Source organism: Papio anubis, chromosome 1 (assembly GCF_008728515.1).
Source record: "Papio anubis isolate 15944 chromosome 1, Panubis1.0, whole genome shotgun sequence".
NCBI lineage: Eukaryota > Metazoa > Chordata > Mammalia > Primates > Cercopithecidae > Papio > Papio anubis.
In genome coordinates, this window is record NC_044976.1 from 34989455 (window position 1) to 34998740 (window position 9286).

General features: G+C 49.9%; 1 long non-coding RNA gene across 1 annotated transcript; it reads left to right on the top strand.

Annotated features, from left to right (window-relative positions):
- The first annotated feature begins 2609 nt into the window (after positions 1-2609).
- On the top strand, positions 2610-8926 carry LOC108586402. The gene is made up of 2 exons (XR_001903690.3): positions 2610-3133; positions 6628-8926. It is a non-coding gene; the product is annotated as an uncharacterized LOC108586402 (long non-coding RNA).
- Positions 8927-9286: the final 360 nt, after the last annotated feature.

A 9286-nucleotide genomic window follows, 5' to 3' on the forward strand; every position in this document is an offset into this window, starting at 1 on the left:
TCCACCACAGCCCACGGAGCAGGCTGCATGGCTACTGCCTGTTCCCAGGTCTGTGGCTCCCCTTGCACCTGTCTCTGTCTTCTCGGTGCCCACCTTGGTGCTAAATAAACATGTTGAATGAGCGAGTGAGTGAATGAGTGCATAACTGAATGAGATTTTGGCTCAAGCGTTACCTCCGTGATGAATAAAGACAGTCCTGACTGAGCTTGGGGCCAACACATTTACCCACTCCCTCCTTTGTGTGTTCACTGACCTGCACAGAATCTGTCATCTCCCCAGCCCCAGGAACTGGTGCTGTGCTGGCAAACAGGTAACAGCCGGCTCTCCAGAGGGGGAAAAGCCCTGCTTTGTGGTGTTTGCTCATCTAAGCAAACATGCCTGCTCACCATGGCTGATTTGAAGCTGCTTACCTGACATCACTGAACACAGAATTGGGTGGGGAAGTGTGCAGTCAGCTCTTGGAAGCCGAACAAGGCAGCTCCAGCCACCACTCCCTGAAAAACTCTACTGTTAAGAGGAAGCCGGGCCCACAGTCTGGTCAGGGCTGTGAATGTCCCAGCAGGGCCTCAAGTGGCCACGGCTGCTTGGGAGAAGCAGCATAGTGTCGTGGTTAGGACACAGGTTCTGGACCCAGACTGCCTGGCTTTGAGTCCTGGCTCCTCTGCTGATTAGCTGTATGACTGAGGGCAGTTAGCTAACATCACTGTACCTCAGTTTCCTCATCTGTGAAAAAGGGGTGATATTGATCATTAGAACTGCCTTCCTAGAATGGTGTCAGGATTAAATTAGGCACGGTTTGTAGAGGACTTGAAAAGGTGTTTGGCACATAATCCATATTTAATAAGCTCCCGTGGTGCCCTCAACAAAGAGGCCTCCTTTCTATCCATCCTTCAAGGCCAGTGCAGCTGCACCTGCCTGTGAGCACACATCCCCTGGGCCCAGGCTCCTCACATCCCCTGAGCATAGGCAGCACTTCCTGGGCCCTCCTTTGGTCTTTAGAAGGGAGCTTCTTGTCTACAGCCAATGACTGCAGCACTTCCGCGCCCCCATGCCCAGATCTGAGATTCTAGACCTGGTTCTTTGTGGGGAGGGTCTTGGGAACCCACAGAAACTGCTAAAATTCCAATGATACAAATTCTGCAAAGGAAACTGGGGTTATAATTCGGGAATTTTTAGTTGAAGTGACTTAGAAATGTTCAATTTAATGAGATGTACACCCTCTAAAAAACTGGGAAATCCCAGTCGTGCCAAGGACACAAGTTCAAGGAAACCCCAGGCAGAACTGAACAAGAAGAGCCCAATGTAAGTTTCTCACTAATCATCATTTGGTGCTCATTGATTTGTTTTATTCTCTCTGAGCAGTGAGAGACAAGGAGGACCTGGATGTTTAAAACAAAATTAAAAAGGGGACCATTCTGAAATGGGAGGAAATTGTATCCATTCATTTTATTTTATTTTTTTCTGCAGATTTGGAAGAGACAGTGTCTATTGGGGAAGTCCTGGTGAGGGACAGATGGCATACTCAAGTGTTTATGAAGGTGAGGATGGGGGCAGGGGACCCCCCAAGGAGACGGAAGGTGGTGGCAGGGGGTCATCACCACCCTGGATCCAGTGAGTGCTTTCTAGGATGCAGAGAACACAGCCGGGGCACACACACTGTGGCCAAAGTCTCCCTCTGATATCCTGGCCTGGAGCCTGGGGCTGTGCATAGGAGGACTGGACTAGAGGATGTACTGGTTGCTTTGTCCTTGAAACCCTCACTTTGTCTTCTCCCAAGTTTGCTGCAAGTCTCAGTGGGAAGGAAGGTGGCTGGGGCTTGCTGAAAGAGAAAAAAGAATCTCTTGTGAGAGTCTTTGCAAACAGTCCTTGGGCACCCCAGCCAGGCTTGGCCTGGACACATACATGCGCAGTGGACCAGCATCTCTGCCATCCTTCAGGACACAGACAGGAGTTGGCCCTCGAGTTGGAAAGTGGCAGTTGGCACAACAAAGGTAGAGCCAGGCTGGGCGGAGGCCAGGGCTCACTGATGGGTTTGCTTTCTTCCTGGTGATTACCCATTACCTCCCGTCGGTGGGTGATAAACTGTTATCACGGAATTATCCGCCGCAGGCTCCAGCATCAGTATGAAATCCATTACTGTCCGTCAAGCCCTGTGGCTAATGGGAAAAACCCGGCAGCTGCCCGGTGCGCCAGGCGGGGCTCGGACTGATCCGTTATCTGTCTATTACTTCAGCAATCACACCTCATAATGGAATCTTGGACAGGAAATGACAAGAAGTCCCAGGATGTGTCGTTCTGACGGGCATCTGGTGGGTAAGGCTGCCTGGTGGGCTCTGGAGTGTGGAATGTGGCAGGGAGGTGAGCCAAAGGGTCAGCCTCATTGCCAGCCCCATGAGCTACAGGGAAAACTTTTGCTTGTGGCCCATGCACAGGTTCCCAGTACACAGCCAGACAAACATGTTCGTGGATAGGAGGCTGACTGACTGGATGAATGGACGGTTGTACAAAAATGTAGATGAATGGATGGATAGATGGATGGACAAAAATGTAGATGAATGGATGGATAGGTTGATGGACTAAAGTATAGATGGATGAATGGATTGGTGAATAGATAAATGGATGAACAGAAATATGGATGGATGGATGGATGGATGGATGGATGGATGGATGGATGGAATCCCAGGCCACATCCCAGGAGGCTGGGATCTGTGCCTTGCTCTGTTCCTACTAGCCCCCTCTTCCTGGGCTGAGTGCCTGTCTCGTCAAAATGCAGGGATCAACCAGTGCGGCAATCTGGTGTGAGTGTGAGCACTGAAGTCAGACAGATCTGTGTTTGAAGCCCAACTCTCTGGCAGCATAGCCTCAGACAATTGACTTCACCATTTTCTGCCTCTATGAAGTAGGATGATACTAGAACAATATCAACTGGCTGATACTTGGAGCCACTGGGTGGTGAGGGAGGCATCCCTGCTCTTGTCCCTCCCTGTTGATGACACCCAGTGATGTCACAGAGACATGTGCTCATAGAGACAAGTGCTTAAACCCAGACTCTGAGCATACTGCAACCTGAGCATGGGCTAAGCACTTCTTTCCCTCAATCCTCCCATGCCTCATCTGTGAAAGGGGGCTGATGGTATGTACCTTGAGGTATGGTAGAAGGGCTTTTGTGAGATATTATCACCTCTCTGGCTTCATTTCCAATCCTCTCCCCTGACTCACTCTGCTGTAGCCACACTGGCCTCTTTGCTGTTCCCCAAACATGCCATGCTCACTCTTATGTCAGGGTCTTTGCACTGGCTGTCCCCTCTATCTGGAAGACCTTTCCCCAGATGTCCACCCACTATCTTCTTTGGTGGATGCCGCTCTTCACCACATGTCCCCAACTCCACAAAGCCTTTCCCAGCCACCTGATCTACAATTACAACCCTCCTCTCCATTTCCCATCCTGCTGCCCTGGTTGTTTTCACCCTAGGCACTTACCACCCCGTTTACACACTGTTGGCCTAGCTCCTCCCTCTAGCACGGAAGTTCCCCCACGGCAGGGAGTTTTGTCTCTTTGATTTGCTGCTGTATCCCCAGCAGCCTGGGCAACATCTAGTTCATAGTAGATGCTCACTAAATATAAATGTGAGTGAATGAATGATAGATAGATACGCATAACACAGTCTCCTCCCTCTGTATACCCTGAAATATTGGGTTGAATTAATTCATGGAAGCAGAGGAGATATCTTGGGTGGGGAAGGATTGGAAAGGAGCTAAGCAACCCACTGGCTCAGCCAGGCTCTGAGGAGACTTCCAAACCCAATTAGCAGTTTTATTAAAGGCAATAGGATTAGAAGCATTTGCAGCAAACGTTTACTTGGCTTGAGCTCTCTCTCTCCACCCCCAGGGCAGTGCCTTGCTTCTCTGTCTCCCTGCTCAGGAGACAGGGCTCCCAGCCGGTCTGTGACCGGACCCAGAAGATGGGGGCTGGAGATCTGTAAGACTGGACTCTCCCTCTCTCTTCTGTCATCCCCCACTTCTACCCACTGCCCTAGCAGGTGTCCCTCCCCTCAGAGCGAAAGTGGGAACTTCACACCCCTGGGCTTCTGCTCCCTGCAGGCGAAAATGCTGTGTACATTTCCGTAGTCAGATTTCCTTTATTTTTACCCTCCTCTGGGCTTTTGCACTAGCTGTTCCCTCTCCCCAGCTCTTGGTGTGGCTGGTGCCTTCCCACCCTTCAGCTCTATGCCCAAATGTCACCTCTTTAGGGACACCCCCTCTGACCACCCTACCTCAAGGAGTCTACCAAAGTCACCTTGCTTATTTCTTTCATAGCTCTTACTCAAGTGAAATGATCTTGTTTTGCATTTGCTGTGCAAGTAAATGATCCTGACATCAACCTTGTCATGTTAATATGATATCATTCCCATTTTACTGATGGGAAACAGAGGCACAGAGAGGTTATGAACTAACTTTCCAAAGCCACACTGCAGGCTGGGGGTGGAGCTGGGAGTAATGTTATGTTAATATGATATTATTCCCATTTTACTGATGGGAATAAATGATATTATTCCCATTTTACTGATGGGAAACAGAGGCACAGAGAGGTTATGAAGTAACTTTCCAAAGCCACACTGCAGGTTGGGGGTGGAGCTGGGAGTAATGTTATGTTAATATGATATTATTCCCATTTTACTGATGGGAAACAGAGGCACAGAGAGGTTATGAAGTAACTTTCCAAAGCCACACTGCAGGCTGGAGGTGGAGCTGGGAGTAAACTGAAGTTCGGTAAATGCCAAGTCCCCGCTCTTTCCTTGCCATCGCAGAGAGTCTCTCCTTAATGAATGGAGGGCCCTGAGGTGATTTGCATTCACAACTCCTGTATGCACAGCCCCATTCAAACACAGAGAACACAAGAATCCCAGCTGGGGGCTGGGGGTTGGATGCACAGCCCAGCAGGCCAGCCTCCACGCCCCCAGCCTGCTGACTGCTAAAAGCAGAGGTCAGCCTGTGGACCCAGGCACAGGATGGACAGTCACAGGCTGTGTGTCCTCCAGTCCTCAGCCCAGTGGGGCCAGGAGGCTTCACCGCATTGGGCAGCAGTATATTCCCACCTGCTGCAGATATTAATTTAGGGTTTATAGAAAAATCCATACGTTGTGAGTTACCCAGGGCGGCGGTCGCAGGGAGAGGCACAAAATCAATAGTGAGAGATTGTCCTCTTTCACAGCTTCTGTAAACGGGGCTGCCTGGGCCACTCAGGGTAGGTACAAGCAGCCGGAGGTCAGTGGGCTTCCGGCCCTGTGTGGTGGCGCCTCTGACTGCCAGCCTCAGGAGACTCGTTTCGGCGCCTGCTGGGACTGATTTGTAGTCTCTCTTGGCACTGTCAAAGGGCTCGGTAAATATTTATTAACACTTCTCCGCAGGCAATTGCGCCTTCTTGGCTGCAGTTCCTTGGGCATCAGACTGTGGCAGAGATGCTCCTTGCCATACCCCATGGCTTGCCTGTGTCATGCAGTAAGGGGGCCCCCAGGGAGAGCAGAAAGTGAGGTCCCAGCCCAGGGTGGAGGCAGTGGCTCCATCTTCAGGGAGGGCTCACGAGGTTTTTGTCAAGGAGTCAAAGTTGTGGCTGGGCAGATGCTGAGTCTGAGAGGACCCCACTCCCACCCCCAGTGACTGCTGGACTCACGGCTGGATCCACTTGATTTCATTTGCAAGCTCTGTCTCACTCTTGGCCGGGATCAGAGGTGTTGGAACAGCGCTGTCTAATAGAAATCTAATGTGAGCCCCAAATGCAATTTTAAAATTTTCTAGTAGCCACATCAAAAAAGGGAATAGACCAGGCTTGATGGCTCACGCCTGTAATCCCAGCACTTTGGGAGGCCGAGGTGGGTGGACCACCTGAGGTCAAGAGTTTGAGACCAGTCTGGCCAACATGGTGAAACCCAGTCTTTACTAAAAATACAAAGATTAGCCGGGCGTGGTAGCCAGCAACTGTAATCCCAGCTACGCAGGTGGCTGAGGCAGAAGAATTGCTTGAACCTAGGTAGCAGAGGTTGCAGTGAGCCGAGATTGCGCCATTGCACTCCAGGCTGGGTGATAAGAGCGAAACTCTGTCTCAAAAAAAAAAAAAAAAAAGGAACAGGTACGATTAAATTTAATAACATACTTTACTTAACCTCATAGATCCCAAATGTCATCTCAATATGTAATCAAAATGAAAAGGCATAAACGAGCTATTTTACATTCTTTTTGTTATGCCAAGTCTTTGAAATTGGGTGTGTGATTTTATGTTTAGAGCACATTTGAATTTGCACTAGCCACATTTCAAGCGCTCAGTAGGCACAGCTGGCTACCGCATCGGACAGCACAGTTCTAGAAAGCAGTCTGGGCTTCATGTCTCTGCTCAATACCAATACAGAGCCAGGTGCAGGGTGGGTGGGGGGGCTGGATGTGTGGCCTGGCAGTGTTACCCACCAGATCTTTCCAGTTCTCTTGGGCACAGAGTAGTCTTGAACTTGCTCAGTCCCGGAAGGTGGGGGTGATCACATGACTTGTTTTGGCCAGGGAAGTAGGACTGGACGTGGTAGGTTAATCTTTAAGAACCAGGGAGCGATTCACCAAGCTCTCCTTCCCTCTGCACAGGGACCAGCAATGATCCAGATGGTGGCTGTGCTCTGTCTGCGTGGGTCCCAGAGTGAGACGCTGAGGTGCCGGCCTTGTTGAATGGGGAGGGCTGCTCTCTGCTCTGGAGATGGCACTGTGCTCTCACATCCACATTGTGGAAGGCAGAAGGCCAAGAGACGCTGAGTGACGCGTCTTCTGTAAGGGGCTTAATCCCATTCATGAGGGCTCTGGCCTCAGGACCTAATCATCTTCCTAAAGGCCCCACCTCTTAACACTGTCACACTGGTGATTACGTTTCAACACATGAATTTTGGGGGGACATCTTCATTCAAACCATAGCACCGGGTGTCATTTGCCCTGTCCACCTTCTGGGGCTGTGGGATGCCAACTCCGGGGTCCCTGGATCTCACAGCAGGCTGCAGGTATGTGGAGCGATGCCTAATGAGTGAGAAGATTGCTTGAGTGACTCTGGAACTACTGTGGGGCAGACAGAAGCTACTTAAAGTGCTGGCCATTTTATGCCCAGTGGAGCCCTGGCCCCTTCCCACAAATGCCTACTATTTGCTAAGGTCCTCAGAGTGCACACCTGAAAAAGTCACCTCTGTCTCTATAACTTTAAGGGGATGGGGTTTCCTTGGGTCCTTTGTATATTTCCCAACCGCAGTCATCCTAGGACTTTGTGGGAGTCTGGGTAGACAGCACACCTGGGGAAGAATGGCTGAGGCCAGGCTAAAGGGTATATGTACACCATGGTGGCTGTAGAATTATTCGTGATGACTCATCTGGAAGCAGCCCTCAGCTCATCAGTAAGGAGTGGAGCGTTCTTCATTGATGGGATCCTGCCCCATGGAACCTCTCCCACCCAGTGGATATGGCCACAATGGTTACTGAGCAGCTCTGGGAGATCCCCAACACAGCTGGCACTGAATGGCATCAGTGCCCAATGACTGATGCAATAATATCAAATGTGCAAGGCAGCCAAAGGAACTCGCAAAAGGGAAGAGTGAAGAGCCAAAGGATTAGAAATGATTTTCTCTCTTTATCTAAAGAGTCTTTATTGTTTGTGGGGCAGGAGGAGTGATCATTTACCACTGCTCTGGTTTGTAGGGAGAAGCATTTCCACTGAAACATCTCCCAGACCTAGCTCTTCACTTGCTCACCCCCGCCTCCCCTTGGGAAGAGGAGGAACTCCTTTGATTGGTGGGTTCGGGTGAAGGCACTGAGCATGCTCAGCTCCCGACCCTCCTCTCTCTGGGTTCTGCCTGCCTGCAGAAAGGTTCCGTGCATCTTTTTTCACTAGCTGAGTGGGCTCTGCCTGGGCGAGGCAGATCTGTAGTTTCGGGGAAGAGGTTCTGTGTTCTCCTGTGCACCGAAGCTGGAGTTTTGATCTCCATTTGTCTGATTCTGGTGGGAAGAGAGGGATGTTATATTGGGCTTTCTTAAGCCTCGTTGGTGTCAAAAATGTATCTTGGTAAAAAAGGAAATGGGTGGTATATATATATTTTTTCAAGTCAGGGTTTTTGCAAAATGCTTTGCTTCAGGACGCGGTGTCCAGTGGGCGTTGCCCTCAATGCTTCACCTGGGGCGCTCCACTGAATGCTGGGGGTGACTGGATCATGTCACAGTAAAAAGTAACTGAAAGGCACAGTAAGAAGCACCTGGATCTGGAAGAGGCTGGGAGGTGAGGCCCCACATGTTACCCAGCCAGGAGAGCACCAGTCTGCCATTCACTACCATGTGTCCTTGGACAAGAGGCCTCAACAAATGTGGGGTGTGGGCTTTGGAGTCACACAGACCTTGGGGTGGTGTCTGACTTCCCCACTTACTGTGCGATCTTAGGAAAATCGCTTAACCTCTCTGAGACTCAATTTCCCCATCTATCAAACAAGAGTAAGAGGCATTCTTCCTCCAGGGGTCCCAGGGTGCACATGATGGTGCTGAGTTTAGGGCACCATGACCTTTCACCGCTGTTGTCCGGTGGGATGGATGGAGGTAGCCAAGAGATACCTATGGGCCTCGGAAAACTCTGGAAATACTGGAATTGGGCTATTTTCCCTTCCCCCTTGTCTCTTCTGTTCCTCATCTGTCTAATAACCTTTCAAAAACTCAGCCCACCGCCCACCACAGAGGAAGGGAACATGTTCCATGGTCAATGTTCAACCCCCACCTCAGTGTTTTGGGCCGATTTCACGCCAACACGTCTTCGCATTTTGACTCCATCAGATCTAGCCTCTCTATTTCACTGCAGAATTGTGGGTTTTTCTCATAAAGTGTTTACTGGGTATGTAAAATATAATCACAGCTTTATGAATATGAACTAGATTATTTTAATGATTGCAGGTAATTTAAAACTTAAGGGCAATCACATTTTCCAGTCGTCTTTCAGTGCCTTAGAAACACGAGCGAGCGGTTCTGAACAGCCGCGGTCTCGCTTGCCTGCCCCTCAGCAACGGCCCTGCTCCAACCCGGTGTTACAGTGATCTGATTATTGTAATTGATGACATTAGGAATAAGGAATCCACACAGAATAATACAGGCGCCTGTCATGCCAGAGTGGTTTTATTCATTGTTAGAGAAGTTCATAAAGTTGAAAGAAAGCATCTACGTGGGCTAGAACAGCACAAAGCATGTTTTGGTCCTTTCTTAATTTGTGAATAAAATGATGAATTCCAGAAGC